General features: G+C 35.8%; 1 protein-coding gene and 2 long non-coding RNA genes across 16 annotated transcripts in view; 1 reads left to right on the forward strand and 2 right to left on the reverse strand.

The window, feature by feature from the left end:
• LOC122570039 (spectrin beta chain, non-erythrocytic 5) overlaps positions 1 to 17,905 on the forward strand; it is a 57,653-nt gene that overhangs the window by 23,400 nt on the left and 16,348 nt on the right. The gene's annotated exons all lie outside the window — the stretch shown is intronic.
• Positions 11,498 to 14,257, reverse strand: LOC122570049. 2 transcript variants are annotated; one of them, XR_006317666.1, is made up of 3 exons: positions 13,109 to 14,257; positions 12,136 to 13,040; positions 11,498 to 12,060 (listed from the first exon to the last, which is right to left on the reverse strand). It is a non-coding gene; the product is annotated as an uncharacterized LOC122570049 (long non-coding RNA). The 2 variants fall into 2 exon arrangements; XR_006317667.1 differs by having other exon boundaries at positions 11,498 to 12,064.
• LOC122570048 lies at positions 14,281 to 17,679 on the reverse strand. Of its 11 annotated transcripts, XR_006317663.1 has the most exons (7): positions 17,396 to 17,667; positions 16,651 to 17,308; positions 16,166 to 16,587; positions 15,559 to 15,778; positions 15,189 to 15,437; positions 14,527 to 14,605; positions 14,283 to 14,423 (listed from the first exon to the last, which is right to left on the reverse strand). It is a non-coding gene; the product is annotated as an uncharacterized LOC122570048 (long non-coding RNA). The 11 variants fall into 11 exon arrangements; XR_006317665.1 differs by having other exon boundaries at positions 14,281 to 14,605; positions 15,189 to 15,290; positions 15,381 to 15,778; positions 17,396 to 17,671; XR_006317656.1 differs by having other exon boundaries at positions 14,281 to 14,605; positions 17,396 to 17,664.

Consider the following 17,905-nt stretch of genomic DNA (forward strand, 5'->3'; position numbering starts at 1 on the left):
TGAGATAAGCGACGCGTGGCTGCTACTTCCGGTAATGGGAGATTGATTGTGATCATCTTTCTTGGGCAAATCATAAATGCTATGCACACGTGTAGCGTTCGATGTCTCTAGAGAAGTGAAGAACGTAAAATTTAGGAAATTTTTAAATATAGGATTTTAGTTTATAATATAAAGTATAAAAACCTTGGAGTTTCTTCTTTCGAAAGAATAATTTGAGATCTCGGTAATATAGAAATTTGTACCTGTTGGAAAAATCCAAGATCTTTGAAGATCGAAGGTTAAGAACTAGAAAAATTTGAAGTATAATAGGATTTTAGGTTTCCTTAATAAATATGAAGTCTAAAAAATCTTCGATTTCCTTGAGCAGTGTAAGATCTAGGGAAATTCACAACCTAGGGCTTTGAATCCTTAAGAGAAGCACAGAGATCACGAAAGTGTAGAATATTCTATGTAAAATTCTGGAGAGACTAAACAGTTTGCAACGGTTTCCTTTGGTTTACCAAGTCATACGACAAGAATAAATTATAAAAGTCACAATACTTAGAAGCAACGTCTTTCAGACGCATCTTGCGCCCACGATCCCGTAACTACATTACGTCGCGCCATATGCAGCATACATAAAACTATTATGTCATAAGCTACGAAGCATAGAGGCCATTCACGAGGACTTTGCACTTGTAGGGCTTCGCCGCAAGTTCCGCGTTCACGTAGGATGTTTTTTCTAACTTCTATGGCGTATGGTGTATCGACTATGAGAAGTACACCCAAACACTATACATTATACATGACTAAGATTATTATGCAATTTCGATGATAAGAATAATAATGAATTACCATGTTAAAATCGGTATGCAATATATTTTGTACTTTTTAAAGAGAACCTTTTGATTAACAGAAATCTATTATCACTTTATCTCTAACAAAAATATCATAAAAACAACATTAAATATAACATTTTAGATGCTTAAACAATTTATAACGAATCATATAATATTTTAAGCGTTCTTTAAATTAATTGTTTTCTCATATACTTTAAAATTAAGGCAATATTATATCTAGGGAATCTAGGTTCTCCCTAGGATTCTAGGGATCTCTATAGTCCAAATGTAAGAAGAAAATTAGAAAAGATTGTCATTGAAATTCAATCAGAAATGGTTTCTTATAAAAGCAGAGAATCGATTGGAAGAAAAGAAAATCCGCATTTCCGCATACATTCCACGTATCAGTTTTGCCAAATACGGAACTTTCGTCAAATACTTTCGCGATTTGCAGGTTTGAAATTCGTCGCGTTAGCCGATTTTCCCTCACTTTCTAAACCGGATGAAAAATCGTTGGGACGTTTATGGAATGTGTTTGCATTAGCCGAGGATCACCTTCCAGAAATAGCCGCGTCCTTTCCAATGATCCTGGTGGGAGATATCGCCCGTCATCACTCGGTGAACCAAGCGACTATATATACAGACTATGGTGATTGATTCGCGTGCCAAATTCGATTGGGTGTGGTTGTCCCCAGATTTCGACATTTGTCATTCCTCTACACATATCGTTTCAAATTATCATTCGAGACTTGTTACTCGAATATGTCATTGTTGAACCAATCGTGGTCGTTTATCAAGTACACTTTGGGGCGTCTGATTGATAAGTTGACACATTATAGCTATTTTTTACCAGATGAAAATATTGTATATTAAGTCTGGAAGGAGAAATAGAAAACACTCGTGGTTTTTTAGTCCTTTGGAGAAATGTTAGGGATATTCTTAAATTAAAATTAAAATCAATTTAAACTAGGGATTACAGATTTTCAGTTGTAGAGTGTTTGGGTTTATTATTAAATAATAATTAGGTATAGATTAATAAATTTCTAACTAGCTTAGTTAAATAGAATTATGGCAAGCGGTTTAGCTAGATAAAATTATTATACATCAAAAGAGAAGTTGGATTTAGCAAAGAAGAATATTTCTGTTAGGGAACGCATCTTCTTCCAAAGAAATAACATTTTTGTGATATTTAAAAAATAAGTGTCCAAAATCAGAAGAAATTTTAAGAATATGAAATGTTGTATTAATTACGAAAAATTCTTTTTAATTCTCCGAATCGTTAATCCAGAAATGTTGATAATCTCTTTTGTTCTTATTATCAAATGACGAATTTATCAAGCGGGTAATTCGCGGATGGAAAGTTATTCGTGGAAAGGACATGTTTCGCGCGTGTTTATTACCGCTCATGTTACGCGATTCGCGGCAACCTCGTTACGTAAAGCATCTTGCTAATCGCGTATAAAAAGTGTAAAATATGCGGACGTGATCTTAGGCGAGCATTAAATTTATGTACCTGTTCGTAATCAACGTTGGAGCTTTCGGTTTATATGTTGTACATTGCTGCATAGAATACATCTACCTTATGGTTAAATTCTCTTATTTTCCATACTGTTGCTTTGTTCCTTAAAAGTTCTGTATTATCGCAGCCCCAGTAATAACATTGTGATAAGATAAACGAATAGAAAAATATATGAAAATTGTTTGTAACTCTTTGCCTAATAATAAATATTTCCACAAATATGTAATTCGTGCAGCAGCATATCACCTACGTAAATCTGTAAGATTCTCCTTTGGAATACAAAGTACATGTATTATTTACTGCTAATTCATGAACACGTCGTGATTGTTATTTTTAACTATGATGAATTTGTTTCGACTACTATAGTTTTCGATTTCTTGGATTTTAACATCTTGCTCAATAAGCCGAAGGAGCGTCATTTTTTTTTTTTTTTGGAATGATGATTTTTATATGCTTCTCTTACACTCGAACAATTTTTTAAAGATACAAAAATGAAATGAAAATTCAAGAGCCTTTCAACGATATGTAGTTTGTATTGAATAGTTGAGGAAAACTCAGAAAAAATATAGCTGAACAATGTAGGAAAGTCATACTGTGAAAGTACATTTTCATTGTATTGTAGAAAGAGAAACAAAGACACGGAATTTGGAGCTTTGAAAGAATGCAAATGATGATAAGGAGGATATAGAGAACATTATGCTGCAGGATTGCAGGATAGTGTTCGTGGAGCATTCTGTAACTATGTACCCAAGGCTCTGACAAGATAACTGCGTCTAAAACGTGGATGGCTCTCGCTCTAGGGGCTGTTCCCATGACCGAAAGAATCGGAGCCGACAGTAATTAGGGAGGTAGCCTCGGGCCATTCGGAGAAACCGTAGTCCCCTTGCAGCTTGAAATAACTATACGTACAAGGGTAATATTTCTCAATGTCTAATCTCAAGGATAAGGGAGGAGTAACGTAGGTACGGTCTGAGAAAAAGGAGGAATTTTAGGATTTTTAGTGCTAATAATTTTTGTTTTGAAATGGTTCTAAAATATATTGTACAACGCGTCATAGATAGGTTATTTAGGGTGAGTTTACAATGCTGGAATATTGATTTAAAGGATTATTGGAATATTGAGATATTAGAGTGTTGGATTCTTTTGGTTTTTGGGATACCTGAGATTCTTTTCCTTTATTTATTTGGAAGTAGTTTACAATCAATTATCATATTTTAATTATATTGCCTTGTTGAAAAACGTAAGCCAATTCTAGACGTTTCTCTTTTAATTAGTCTTTATCTGCAGTTTAGTATTCAGTTAGGAATACAGTAGGAACTTCATTTGTTGGTAACTTTAATTAATGAGCGATTAACAGAACTTTTGTTGGTTGAATTCTCTTATCTAAATGCGAGCTTCTATTATGTAAACGAAAAATAATTGGTAGCAAGGAGAATTGATGATCTCCTCAAGTTTGGATATATGGAGCGTTAGTGTAATTTTTGTTTGCACTTCGTCTCATATCTTCTCCAATTAGGAGTTTGCTACGAATATCAGTTAATTATGAATCAATAACACGTACGAAAAGTGATTTCATTTTGATCGATGTTCAGTTGGTTTTTATTGGCTTACTCAAATTACTCGAAGGTGAGTCTGTATCTCGATTGCAACAGACCCTTTAAATTAAAGAGTTAAGGATCGATTCGAGACCCGAATAGAAGGATCTCGCGACGGATAAACGAAAGGGATCGAAATCGAAGGGTACAATTAAAGACAGAGGGAGGAGGAGATCTCTGGAAGGAGGACAGAACTGGAGGCAGGATCAAAGGAGCGAAACAGGGAGACATGAAGAGAAAGAGAGAAGTAAGGGTCAGCGACCGAGGCGAAACTTGCTAGACCGTGAGTCCCGCAGATGTGAAATGAAACCAGACGGCACATACGTTGCTCGTGTGCTGATCATTTCGCGTTAGACGCTGTTCCGCCACGAAGAACCGCTCTTACGAGCCTGTCCACACCTTCAGCCGACGCTTCTGACTGTCTGTGGACACTCAATGACACTTCTTTCCTGATGTTTCACTCACAGAAAGTGTAATTCAATGATGTCGATCAGGAATAGCGTTTTAACCAGAGATAGATCGAGATGGGATTTTTAGATTTTGGAATATTCACGAAACTCGAACCCGAAGCTTTGTGTTTCGGAACTCTTGAAACTGGGAGCCCGTGAGATTCAAAATGATTATTTTTGTTTTAGTTTTTTTTTTAAATGAGGAGTATCCATCTTGTCAGGAAGTAAAAATATCTTTTCAGAAAGTTAAATTATTTTCTTTCAATATGAACGATTAGGATCAGTGAAATCGTACCAATTTAAATCAGCCTAAAGATTATACAGCAACTGGATTGGATTGGTATTGGTCAAATAAAAATAAATCGTAATCGTAAGCTATTTAAATAAATTATTATTTTCCTGGCGCCCGAGACTTTCGAATCTAAAAACAACCAAACATATAGAACATGGATATTTTATACATTTTTCCACATATCTTTTCTATAAATGTGTAAGTACATAAACATCTAATTTTTTGTTAATGTTGATAAATTATGATCTGAAAAATAGTGCAGATTTGATAACCTGCTGCTTCTAAACAATCATTGATTCATCGAATCAAAATCACGAGTCTAGAAACATATGAATGTACTATAGAAATCTTAATTGAATCACCCTGTACAATTAAGTTCCTAACCTTACTTCATATTGTAACATAGCCTATTCATAATTTCGCATTAGTTGCGCCATCTTGCAAAAGAACTACCAAGATTCACACGTGTTACATCATTTAACCAACAAGAAACCGATGAGTGAAAGAATATATTTATATTTTTCCATGTACGCGTAATTAAAAGCGGACTCGTTGAAAGGATCGAGTAAAAAGTTTCGGTGAAAGTGCAGCCAGAGGAACGTGTGACTTGCATTTCTTAGCAATTATCGTGAAAGGAGCAAGGAATCAGAGTGACTTGTCGCAGATTATACAAAGTGTTAAAAAGAGACCATTCATTATTTATGTAGTACATAGGATACACCGTACTGAATAAAAAAAACTTAATACATATAGGTCGAAAGCTCAACCATTTCTGAGATATAAATATTTTTATATATTAGTATCATGATTCTTTCACTACTTATTGAGTTCTTGATATTTACAGAAGCTGTTCCATACGTCCTCCTTCCATTTCCGTACACGCTTGGCATCTTCATCTTGCAAAGTCGCGATTTCTCTTAAAAATTCCAGATCTCTGACGAATTATTCAACAAGCATGCTGGATTCGGTTATGTAATTCTTCGGTCACTTATCAGCGAAGAATGCACTTTGCTTTTCAAATAGTTACGTCTATAATAAAAGGCCCAATAGAGGATATTGAGAACGTGGTTCGTAAACACTGAGGTATACGTCGCATACGGCACGTAGAAGCCAATAAGTCAATCATGATGCTAACATAAAGAAATGTATATATCTCGAAAACGGTCGAGCTTTTGACCTGTGTTTACTAACAATCTTCTTGGTTCAGTATGGTGTGTCTTATGTACTGTACAAATGTTGAATGTCTTTTTTTTTGAACACCTTGTATATTTAACAGCGCAAAAATATCGAATAATCGTGTGATAACCTTTGTTTTGAGACCACGATAGACGTAGGAATTCGGTAAACAATTAATTGGAACGATCTGGTGTTATCAGTTATTAGCCGAGTTAATGCTGCGGGAGTAATTGGAACAGGGACATAGTGCGAAGATCAAGAGAATTTTTGCAATTACTTCTGAATGTGTTAAAATGCAGTTAATAAACAGAATATCGGATTTTGCGGCATTGAAAAGAGTTGTTCATCAATTGGAATTGCATTTTGTAAAAATCGCAATCTGCTGTGATATTATTAGACATTTGTCTATTCTCTAAAGTTCTCGTTGTCAGGTTTAGATAACGCTAAAAATTGAGTGGTGATCTTGGAAATTTGTCCAAATTTCTTTTTCGTTAATGAGATCAGTAATTCTATATATCAAGAGAAATACAACAGTTTATGGTTCGATAAATAAATTCATATTTCGCAAACTTAATAATGAACGCTGACAAGGCACATGTTCGCCATTGTATGCTTCCGTCATTATTTTCATCGTAGAGAAGTAGCCGTCGAAACAATCAGAATCGTTTGTGGTACACAAAGACAACATGGTTGCCAGGGCAAAATCATTTGTCACATTTCTATAATAATTGTGAATTTTTAAATTACTTCGCCAGTTAATGTTTTTTTCATAGAAATTCAAAATGTAAAGTACATTATTTATGGAATGACATGATACAATGAGTATGAATATCTTGTCTTTTATTTATAACGATGATTTACGATTACGTCAAATGTTGATTTATAGCGGTCTTGAAAGAAAGATTCATGCTTTTTAAAGATAAATTAATGATGTCACCGAGAATTGTATAATGAAACGCAGGATTTACGTAGGATGCCTGACTTAATGTCGTCGTGAGTCACGATCGATTTTGTGGTGGAACAATTATCGTCGGAACTCGTCCTCTTCCGGTATTCTGTCCTATATCCGGTGCACACTACACTTCTGAAATATTGCACGATTTATTTCCTTTAACAAAGGAAATTGACTTGTGAATGTAAGATGTATAATAAAAAGTGTTTAAGTGGTTGTTAAAAATTAAGATAGAGGTTAGGTTGATTAACAGTTCGATAAATTGTGGATGGCTTACGGTTCTTCCGTGTGTACGTATTGCCCTATAAACAATCGATATTAATGGCCGACGAGGTTCATAAATATTCGGTTTTTAAGTTAACCATGATTTTATGCCGGTGACCTCGTATGCATTTCCCAAGTTTCTCTTTTTAGCACCCGTCAGAGAAAGCAGTACAGGACGCTTCAAAATTTTGGCCACACGTGTTCAAATGAAAACTTATATACAAGGTGATACAGAAATGTAGATATATAGAATTAATTGAAGTGCTTAGATTTTGTATAAATGTTTTGAGATGATAGTTTATTGAGATGCTTCCAGTTACATAGGACATTCCAAGTATCATACGTGATGTCATGTATATACATAACACGTACATAGTTAGGCTGGTTTGGTTGAATTAAGTTTAGGTTAGATTTGGTTAGAGTTACACAGTCATGTGTGAAGTGATTTACAAACTGTTTTAGTGTTGCACACATTATCTTATTTAGCCATAGAAGCTTATAGAAAAGCTTAAAACTGAATGTATGGTTATAGTGTGGGCAGTCATTCCTATGTGTCCTTGAACAATTTTTTATCTTCTACTACAAACATTAAGTAACCGTTTTTCATTCTTTGGATACTTTCACGTTTGAATTTATATAAAAATTTTAAATATCAAAACTACAGATTCTTATTTATACTCTTGTTAGATAAAACCTCTGCATTTTGGTTGGTTGGAGTTAATTCAATTTTAATTTCTATAGAGCGCTTCATGTAGTATACTGTAAATTTAAGTGGAATAGTCAAAATTAAAGAGACATTGATATAAATGATCGGGATATATAGACTATCTTGGAAATTAATTAGAGAGTACGTATCTATATCAACAATTGTATAGGGTGTTTCAATTAAACAATACAAAGAACCAATAATACATAATATATGAGGTCAAAAAATATTTATATAAAGTGTCACTGTTCTAGAACGACCTGTACAGGCTGTACACTCCTATTTCGCCCTCGCTATGGCAGTTTCCCTGTATTTACGATTCTGTCGGAATAGTTGCCTCGTAGAAACGGCCAGTGGGCCATCAACATCGCGAAACGGTCGTAAAACCGAAAGGACGCGGCCCCAACCTCTTTCTAACAGATATCCACCTCTTTGCTGATCTTCGCGGTTGGTTCTCGTTGGCCAGCTGTTCAACGCGTTGTTCGATACTGTTTCATATCCCGTTGCAAATGGAATTACGTTTCTTGCACATAACCTCTAAAACACTCCGGCAATTTGAATTTTTTGAACTGTTCTGTAACTTGATAAATTTCAGCTTATTGCAAGGTACATAAACGCTGCTAAACGATCTTAAACTATTCTAAAGAGCGTTGTAAATTTTTTTTCAGTTACTATCTTTCCTTTTTATTACAATTTTATATGCGTGTGATTTATTGAAGGAATAGAATATAGATTAGAGAAAGATTTAATATTGTATAGTTTGTGATTTAATGATAATCTGCAAACTTGTGGTTAACGTGAACAGAATATTGAATTCTTCAGCAAGAAAGAACTTCATCGTCTTAGGTTTGCTATGATAGCATCGTCTGCAGTTGGTTGCATTGCCATTGGCCAGGAACGAAATATTGCGGAATTGCTGGTCAGAGACTGGAACAGCGTTCCTCGGTCGGTTCATCATTACGAAAGCTGATTTATTTGTTTCGTAGTGATGTATTCTCTGGGTATTGTTGAAGGCTTCTCGATCAACCTTGTGCTCTATAACCGTACAAGGTACTTCTGGTTAAAACATCGCATAACATTCGTGGTTTGCACCTGTGGTTTGTTATTTTTTTATGTTAATTGGAATGTGCAAAAAGTGAAGGACAAAAAGATCACTGTAGATAATTGTTGAGTTAATTGTATAAGCGACGTAAAAAGAAGAAATTGTGGAAATTAACTCAGTAATTACTTGTGTACTTAATAATTCTTATCTTTATTACTCAGTCAGTTAAATTACCAAAGATTGATAATTAAATTTCCCATACTAATTACTTAAGAAAGATCAGGCGATAAATTAAATCTTTAAAAAATGAAGCCATTTGCATAAAAATAAGCAGACGATATATATCTATATAATATTTTTTATGGCAAAAATTGCATCTTTACTGCAAAGAAAGGGGAGAAAGAAGTGAGTTAATTGTGTTCCTCAGGAGATAAGTTTCACGTTTAGTGAGTTGACGACTCGGAGGAATTGCGAATTTTTCGTATTCACGCGCTGCCTCGTGTAATAAAATCCATTTACTGACGCTTCGATGCTGTGATATAAAAGTGACATGGGTCTTACTACATATTCAAGTATTATAGCGGTATGTGTCGTTAAAATTGATAAGGAAGAAACGCTCGTTTCTTGGAACGTATTTTATCAAGCATAATACGAATATCTTTATTTACATGGGATCTCATATCTTCACGATGATTAGTTCGAACGACAACGATTTCTAGATGAATCTCTATAAATCTTTTTTAACGAAGTACCTCAATCATCTCTTCTTACTTCTTCAATTCGCCAAATTATAATTCTAACTTCTTCAAGATAATTGCTACTACGTAGAAAAAATATAAAAATACTAAATAATATTTTGTCTGAAATCCTTTCTCACATTATTCGCAAAATTACATGCGTAAGAACTCTCTCTACTATCTCTCTATAATCATGAATCCTAACTTCACATACCAAGAGAAATCAAATAAACTTGCTGAATTAGCGTCATTCAAGTGAAAATAATCATGATCGGGTAACGCTATCAGAGAGTATAGAGATCAAAGGGGCAAGCATGTTTCAAATTCGCTAGTAATTTTCATCCACTAGACTTTTCCCTATCCTCTCTCTTTCCCCCCCTTGTTTAAGTCGGGCCATGTAGCGGTTTTTCTACGGCATCGTTTACAACTGGCGATGCGCATTCTTGGCAGGACTGCGGAATGTGGATCGAAGGCACGCGAACGTCAGCTCGCGAAAGGACATTCCTGATCGTGACCGTGCAGCGCACGCGGTGCAACACGAATGATTCTCGATGTTTCGTCATCGTTTAAGGAATCGTACAAGCACCACGGATGAGTCGCTTATCCGCTTTTACCGTTAAACCTGTACCACTGGACGTTCCGCGTAATTCGAGCTCCGGTTGTCGCCATTAAGCTTCCTGGACCATTTTTCCTATCTTCTTCTTTATGTCTTTTCTTCTTGTACTCTAGATATCCTAACATCATTTTACATACTTCTTAGGTCTTCTTCGTAACTTTTGAGTGCTTTTGAGAATAGCAAGTCCTGATACGTGTATTCTCCTTTAATATTTTAGATTACCTTTAAATCTTCTTTGCAACTTTTTAATGCAGAAGTGAGAATTTGGAATTCGACTAGTTATAGTGTTTTTAAAATGAATAGCAATTATTTACATACATCTTTTGTCATACTGTAGATTTAGAATCATAGATCAATATCATTAAGCCACGTCTTCACTAAAACAACATTGTGAATCTTTTTGTTGCTGTTCCATGTTTCTCGAAAAATCACAATTACTTCAATGTGGGCAAAATGTTTCTGTAAGTTGCTGCATGTTGGAAATGTTTTGGAATACGCAGCAACAAAAGAAGAGAACAGAAGGTTGCTTGTTGTTTGCTTCGGTGGAGTCGAGACCTCAAATTATCATCGTTGTTCAATATCTTCGATAACAAGTTGCTTTGAGATTTCGTTGTATTTTATTGTGACACGAATGATTAATCTATCCAAAACCACGCTATGGAGATTGCCATTAGCAAGCCATCGTAATCAGGTCCATAATCTTACATTGTGATCTAATAGTCACAATAGATTTGTGATCATCTTGATTAAAGTCAGATTATAATGCAATGCTTTCAAAGCATGTTGGGATCACTTCCGTCAAAGTCAACACGCGAACAAGCATACACAATGAGATTCCAATTTGTTTCTTCATAAGCAGTCAGTGATTCTTGCTGCCCCAATCTACCTACTACCCTTTTCATCAGACATGAGCTTCTTACAAAAGCGGTAATCGATTTTCATCTTGACTTGCGCGACTTATACGTAGACCACCCAGCTGTAAATTATTGAATAACGATCGTATCGCCGGTTACGGTGCACGTTTTTGCACGCTATATTGTAGCGGTCACATTTTAGCCAGTAAACGTCGGACGAAACGAGCGAGTTCACAGGCGAGTTGTAGCACGGTGTCGGTCGATGCAGGGAACGTAGGAGTTGCATTCCACGTTAAATGCATTAAGAATGCCTAGTACCATTTCATTGGCTTCGTACAGTCTGCGAACCCTGTTGTTTACTGTAATATGTTTATCACACTGGTATTAATTTCGTTTCTTTGCTTTGCATCGTTTCAGGAAATTGAGACGAAAATAAAGTTGTTCATTAATTTCTACATGGAAACTTCTTTTTAGTAACTGATGTTAATGTACTACATTATGAGATCAATGGGATATACATATGTGTATTACACTGTATATTTTCAGGAAAATGAAGTGTAAATAACGCGGTTTATTAATTTCAAAGATCTAGGATAGTCCCTGCTAATAGACCGATAACTAATTTAAATGTACTGCAGTTAAGAAGATTTAAAGAAATATTAAAGGTGGTGTATTTACTATAATTTATTCTTTTTACTATTTTCTCCATAATCCTTGTACGTAATTATAGCTTCAGCCTGTGATTCAACATCCTCTCTCACACATTCCATAACTAGTCTCACTTGCCTCTGCAAGCATAGTTACCTATATATGAATTTAATCGCACATTATCATAACGTGATCCGTATATGAATAAACTTGTCTTTTTATAAAACAACCGAAGATACAGCGTTCCTCAGACGTTCAGCTTAACCCGTCTGATAACGGTGTGGGCAATTAAGCGAAATGAATGAACGGATAATCGGATGAGTATTACGAGACGCATGATGCATTTAAGGACGTCGACTTTACGTATATCCGTGCAGGATGGCCGAGGCAACCTGTCTAACAAGAAAATGATGCGTAAAGTTGCTGCAAAGCAATGCTGATGGAATTAATCGATCAATGCTCGTTACCTGGTCAACGGAACTAGTTCACCGTGTAAGATTCGATAGTTTATGGGAGACGTTAAATGCACACGATATCGATCTTGAGCATGAATTTATTGACTTGGGATAAACGCATTCCGTGGAGGCGTTTATGTCCTTTTAAATGACGTTGTGTCAGCTGTATACGCCGATGGAAAAATTTCAGTGCGAATAGAATCGAATTTAACACGAATTGTAATAAATGTTCTCCTATTTGCGAGTTGAATATTTGTAATTATGATATACTATAATATGTATTATGTGTATATAATCTTTTTTAATAATATGGCTGACAATCTCGTGAATCTTTATTGGCTCGGTAAATGTTCCGTAGTCCGTGAAACAACACCGATTGTCACACAACGAAGTCGTGAAGCTTCTGAGATGCCGCGCACCAAGAAGAGAAAGACATTGCTCGAAGGGGGGATCATATCGTCTCGCTATATTGTGGCAGCGATTCTAAACATGATCGCAACGAAGAAGATCGCTGTTTTGTTACGAATATCCGTGTACTGTCTGTGGTTCATATTCTTAATGTTCTATTCTTGCTACCTTTTGTCGTAGGTTAATGTTTCATACATCTAAATCTTCCTCGAGAACACCGCATCGAAATTCTTCAAGTGGTCCTCGAAATTAGCCCTGAACATACAGGCGCTTACCGGGAACTCTATTTTATGCTGTGTATAGATTAATAAATGCATCTGTTCGGATTAATTCCGATAATAATTATGTTCCTCGTCATTTGGTTACAAGATGGCATCAAAAATTCTTAGCTTCAGTGTGATACAAATTACTTGTGTTATCTCAGAATGTGTAGCTACTTGGTGAGGCAGGTTTGTAGTACATTCCCTAATGACTAGTGACTCTATTTTCTTCTTATACAGAAACCTGACCTAAAACATAGATATTGTACAATATGTCTAAATTAGACATTACAATTTCATCTTATTACAAAACATACTTTTCTTACGATTCCCTAAATATATTTCACGTTTATGCTGCATAAGACAAACGCAACACGATCGAGTCCTTTGTTAAAAAATTGTTTCCATCGAACGCGTCCTTTCGATCTTTCTCGATTCGATCGAACTCGGCAAAGAATAAAAGAATCAGGCAAAAAAGAACAAGGAGAAGAAGAAGAACGTGAAGGAGAAGAAGAATGAAAACAGAAAGAAGGCAAGAAAAAAAAAAAAACAAGAACATTAGCCGTTTCGCTGGTCGACAGAGTGGTGCTCGAGCCTCGAGCTGACGTGCCATGGCCTACAACAAAAAGCAATCGGCCGATAGGACGAGTACCGGTTATTTAACGCCGTCGTCTTTATGCCTGCTTATTGGCCGGCTGTCTCGTTGCACGAGTTTTAACTGTGCAACCCCACCTTTTCGTTGGATGTAACAGTACCGTATAAGACCGTATTCTCAGTCTTACTATGCAGTCCGAGGCTCATTCATTATTCATACACCATACGCTGATACTCTGAACGCTTATAACGTGATCGTATGCAATTTGGCTGGTTGGAAATTCGACAGTCAATGTGTGTACCTGGGTTAACGGACGTGTCGATGAAATTGTAGCGAAATACAGGCACGAAGATAATAGTCGTCCAAAAATAAGGCTCCTTCAATTTGTTGTCGTGTTCGCCCAGTTATTAGGCACGAATTGCGGCTAGTGATGGGACTTGGAAACACTTCGAATCGCTTCGAATTTGTATTATATATGAGGCGACAAATTCGGATAGCTTCGAACATGATTCGAAGCTTAAAGTTCTTTTGTAAATCTTGATAAGTTTGAGTCTTTAAAGTCTTGAAAGTCTTGATCGTTTTGAAGCTGTTAGTTTCAGTTTTGCAAGCTACAACAAGTGTTTATAAAACGCCTGGAAAGATCAAATTATCATACATACATTTATTTCACAAGATGATCGAGACTTCTAATACGATCAAGGCTTTTAAAATGATCACAATTTTCAACACTTCCTAGATGATCGAGGTTTCCATGATGATCAAGACTTCTAAGACTGCCAAGACTTTAAAGATTCAAGACCTTCTACATGATCAAGAGTTTCAAGCTTCGAATCATGTTTGAAGTGATTTGAATATACAGATGCGATACGATTTGAAGTGTTTCAGATCCCATCACTAGCTGCCGCATGCTCGAGGAGTGGTTGAAATGCGTTAAGTGAAATGATCTGTATCGCGAGCAAGGGTAACTGTATCCTAACGTCGTGACATGAAACGGTGGCTGGAATTGGTCATGTTTAACGTAGAAAAATGTAGAAAGCCTGAAAGCAGAGCATTATTTGAAAATGAATTATTAATAAATTCTAAGTTAGTTACTTTTAAAAGAGAGAGTTGCAGTTATCTTGATTTCTTAGGAACTCAAACCTTTAGATTTAGCCTTCTTTTTCTTCAGTTTGCCACAAATCTGTGATAAATAAGTATCATGCAAGTTTTGATCGTAGATCTAAAAGAAAATAAACAAAATTACAAAATTGTTATGTTGTTTCACGTGACGGGATCATAAGCATGACTGATAATGGTACATCATCTACGATAGTTACTCTTCTATCAAACTGATCTATCCTGTAGAACATTCGCACTAGTTTGTAGCAGCGACGTTCTGATAATATATTAGATGGCAAAATTGATAAAAGGTACAACGAAGTGGTTAACGTCTACTCTGGTAGGTATTATGCAAATATTCTTGAATCTGTTATTATCGTGTGACCGCGTCGATCGTTACATATACGAAGCGAGCGTCACGACTACAAATTACGCGACAGGAAGCAGCGTATTTGCTCTGCCGTGTAATGCGCATCGTTCAAACATTTGTTTACTCATCGTAAGCTAATCGTTTCACCGGTGAACGCACGATGATTGATTCTAACGTGTGGTTAACATCGATCTACGAGGCGCTTCGAGGTGGAAGCTTGTCTGCCACATTGTTAATTAAATGGAACGTAATGGTTCGATGCTCGCGCTTAGAGAAATAGATAACTTCCGTATGTAAATGAGAGTGGTCATGAAGGTAAATCGTCTTCTGGTACCATTTAGCTCTTTTACTTAATCTCTCCTTTAAAGACCTTCGCATTAGCAAAGACAGCCGTGATATTTTATCCTTTGTATCGAAATTCTCATTTTGTAACTTCCTTTGGAAAGAAATGGGACGGGAAATATGGAAATAATCGTAGTAAATATTAATAAGTAAAATACTAAAGAGTATTGTTGGAGTAGTATACCATAAACAGTATAAATTATAATTATACTAAGAAGTATTGCCAGTTTGTTGAGACAATCTGCAATGATATCATCAGTATGTCATCAACAGCGACACTCATTTCTATATTTATATAAGCGGTAATTCACTACGACGAATCACCATAATAAACCATAAATTTAATCACTCAAAATCTGTACCTTTGTCCTAGTTCCTCCCACTTACGGTATTTTTCACACCATTTTTCCAACTATTTTCCAACCATATACAGGATGGTCACCCTGCTTCAGGTATTGTATTCATGGTACAAGTGGAGTCATCGATTTTCTCAGAAACAAAACTAGCGTAATTGTGTTATTCTTGATTTTCCTCTTATTTCAAGTCATAGAATCTCTCTACCCAGGAATTACTGATCATCCTCTATATATTCGCAAAAAAAAAAAAATTAGAATATGATTATTTTTGTCTGAAACTCTCAAGGTACGAAGGTGCGACTTTATCGCATTTTATAGAAAAAAGTTTTCAAACGATTATAACATCTCTTGTACTCGTTCTCTACAACCCGGAATTGAACAGCGTAGTAGCGAATTTTCCAATATTTAATAAAATATTTAATAACTGCTTATGCAGTTATGGAACGTAGGTAAATTACCGACCGATCTATAAGTGAACGACCCAATTCACCGACAAGTACGATTTGGTGCACATTTGTGCAATTTGATTTTATCGTTAACTGTTATATCGCAGTGGAACCAGGTTGCATCTTCAGGATGCACTTTATTTTTATACCGACCCGTGTTTACCTACCATCGATGCCTTTTCCCCCGTCCACGTAAATTCTTAATGTCCCACATGTTTTGGATTCCATAAGTCGACCAGAAAGAAACGATTTTCATTTCCCAACGGCCTTGATAGACCGGGTACAAGTGATCGGACGGCATTCCAGCAATCGCGAGAACGTCGCGCTTCGGGCGCACACCGCGATTAAGTATAATAACGTAGTCGAGCTGTTTGTTGGCCCACGAGCGTTTCTTCGGGATCGTCGTTCATAACGTTCCGTCGAACGTGTCGGAGGAATCAATGAAGTCATAAGTCGATGTTGAAACACCGCTACAACTTCATTCTACAAGATCAACCTGGTTGCACAATATATTTGTTATGCACTTGTATGATTACAATACAAGAAAACAAACGTTGTATACTGTGTACTATTTACGTAATTATTAAATCTATAAAATAAATTAGAAATTATACTATAAAATAAATTATACCATTTTATAATAGCTACTTACCTATTTTATAATAACGATTAGTAAACCGCGAATGTTTACGCAAATCCATATTGTTATGAATGCAACTGAGATCCTATATATAATTATAATTGGACTGCGAATGCTTGTGCAAATTTATATTTTTATCAGCACAAGTGGGAAAATGGGACCTATGTAGAAATTCGTTTCACATGCTAAATATTATAACAAGTGCTATGTTTTTAATATTTCATATATTTTTTTATATTGTACGCATTTTTTGCATAAACATCCAGAGTCTAATTATAACGAGTACAATTCTTTGGATATTTCATATGCTATTGCTTATTAGGCGCATTCTATAGATCTTTGTACCTTCCTACAAATGCATAGCCTCCTTTAAATATATTTTAAGTGTCAAATATAATTATATCTATAACCTTATACAACGAGATCGATTTTCGATGTTAGATAGCTAGACAAGTTTGTCTAGGTTAGGTTATTAGTTTAGTATCCATGACACTTTTGTCGATATTATCGTTGTGCTCTGCACTCCAATAAGCCTGCGGATACTTCAATCTGCAAAAATAACGGCACGTAGATTAAACATTCTTCCATGTTTATCTTACCAGGAAAGTGGCGCATATGTTACTCGATTTCCTCGTTAGCTTTCAGGAGAAATATTCTTCAACTGTCAAAGCTAAAAGTGACAGTGATTATTCAATTTAACGTCTATTCATGTCTACTTTCGAACGTTTATGACAACCAGAAGTGGATGACCCAGTACCTTGTATATCTGGCTTCTTTATTTTCAATAAGTGCATTATCACAATGTGCTGTACCCAAGGCCGTCTAGCAGTTGTTACTTTTCACATGACGCAATGCGAATGCATGCCCGTTTTATCATAGCAAGATGCTCGTGCACAGGCGTCTATTAAGACCCACTGTTTGCGCAATACGCACGATGCCAATAGCCAGTGTGCATTCCGCTCTTTTACTTACTCGTGGACGCGCGCGCAAGAGTACACATAGATTTATGCACACGTGCACATTGGAATGCGAATTATCATTGTGCTAGCAGTCCACCGATCCCTCCTCATAAATTCTCTATGAGTATATTATACGTTTGCATTCACCTGAACAGAGAATTGGAAACTTTAAGTTTCCAATTTAGTGTAGGAAAGGGGAAGCTCAAATAAAATTATAGAAAGGATTGTGGGAATGATTATTAGATTATGCATATTTAGCTGTTGTATTAGATTTAATTTTGATGGACTACTTAATGGAAGCTGATGAA

Source organism: Bombus pyrosoma, linkage group LG8 (assembly GCF_014825855.1).
Source record: "Bombus pyrosoma isolate SC7728 linkage group LG8, ASM1482585v1, whole genome shotgun sequence".
Taxonomy (NCBI): domain Eukaryota; kingdom Metazoa; phylum Arthropoda; class Insecta; order Hymenoptera; family Apidae; genus Bombus; species Bombus pyrosoma.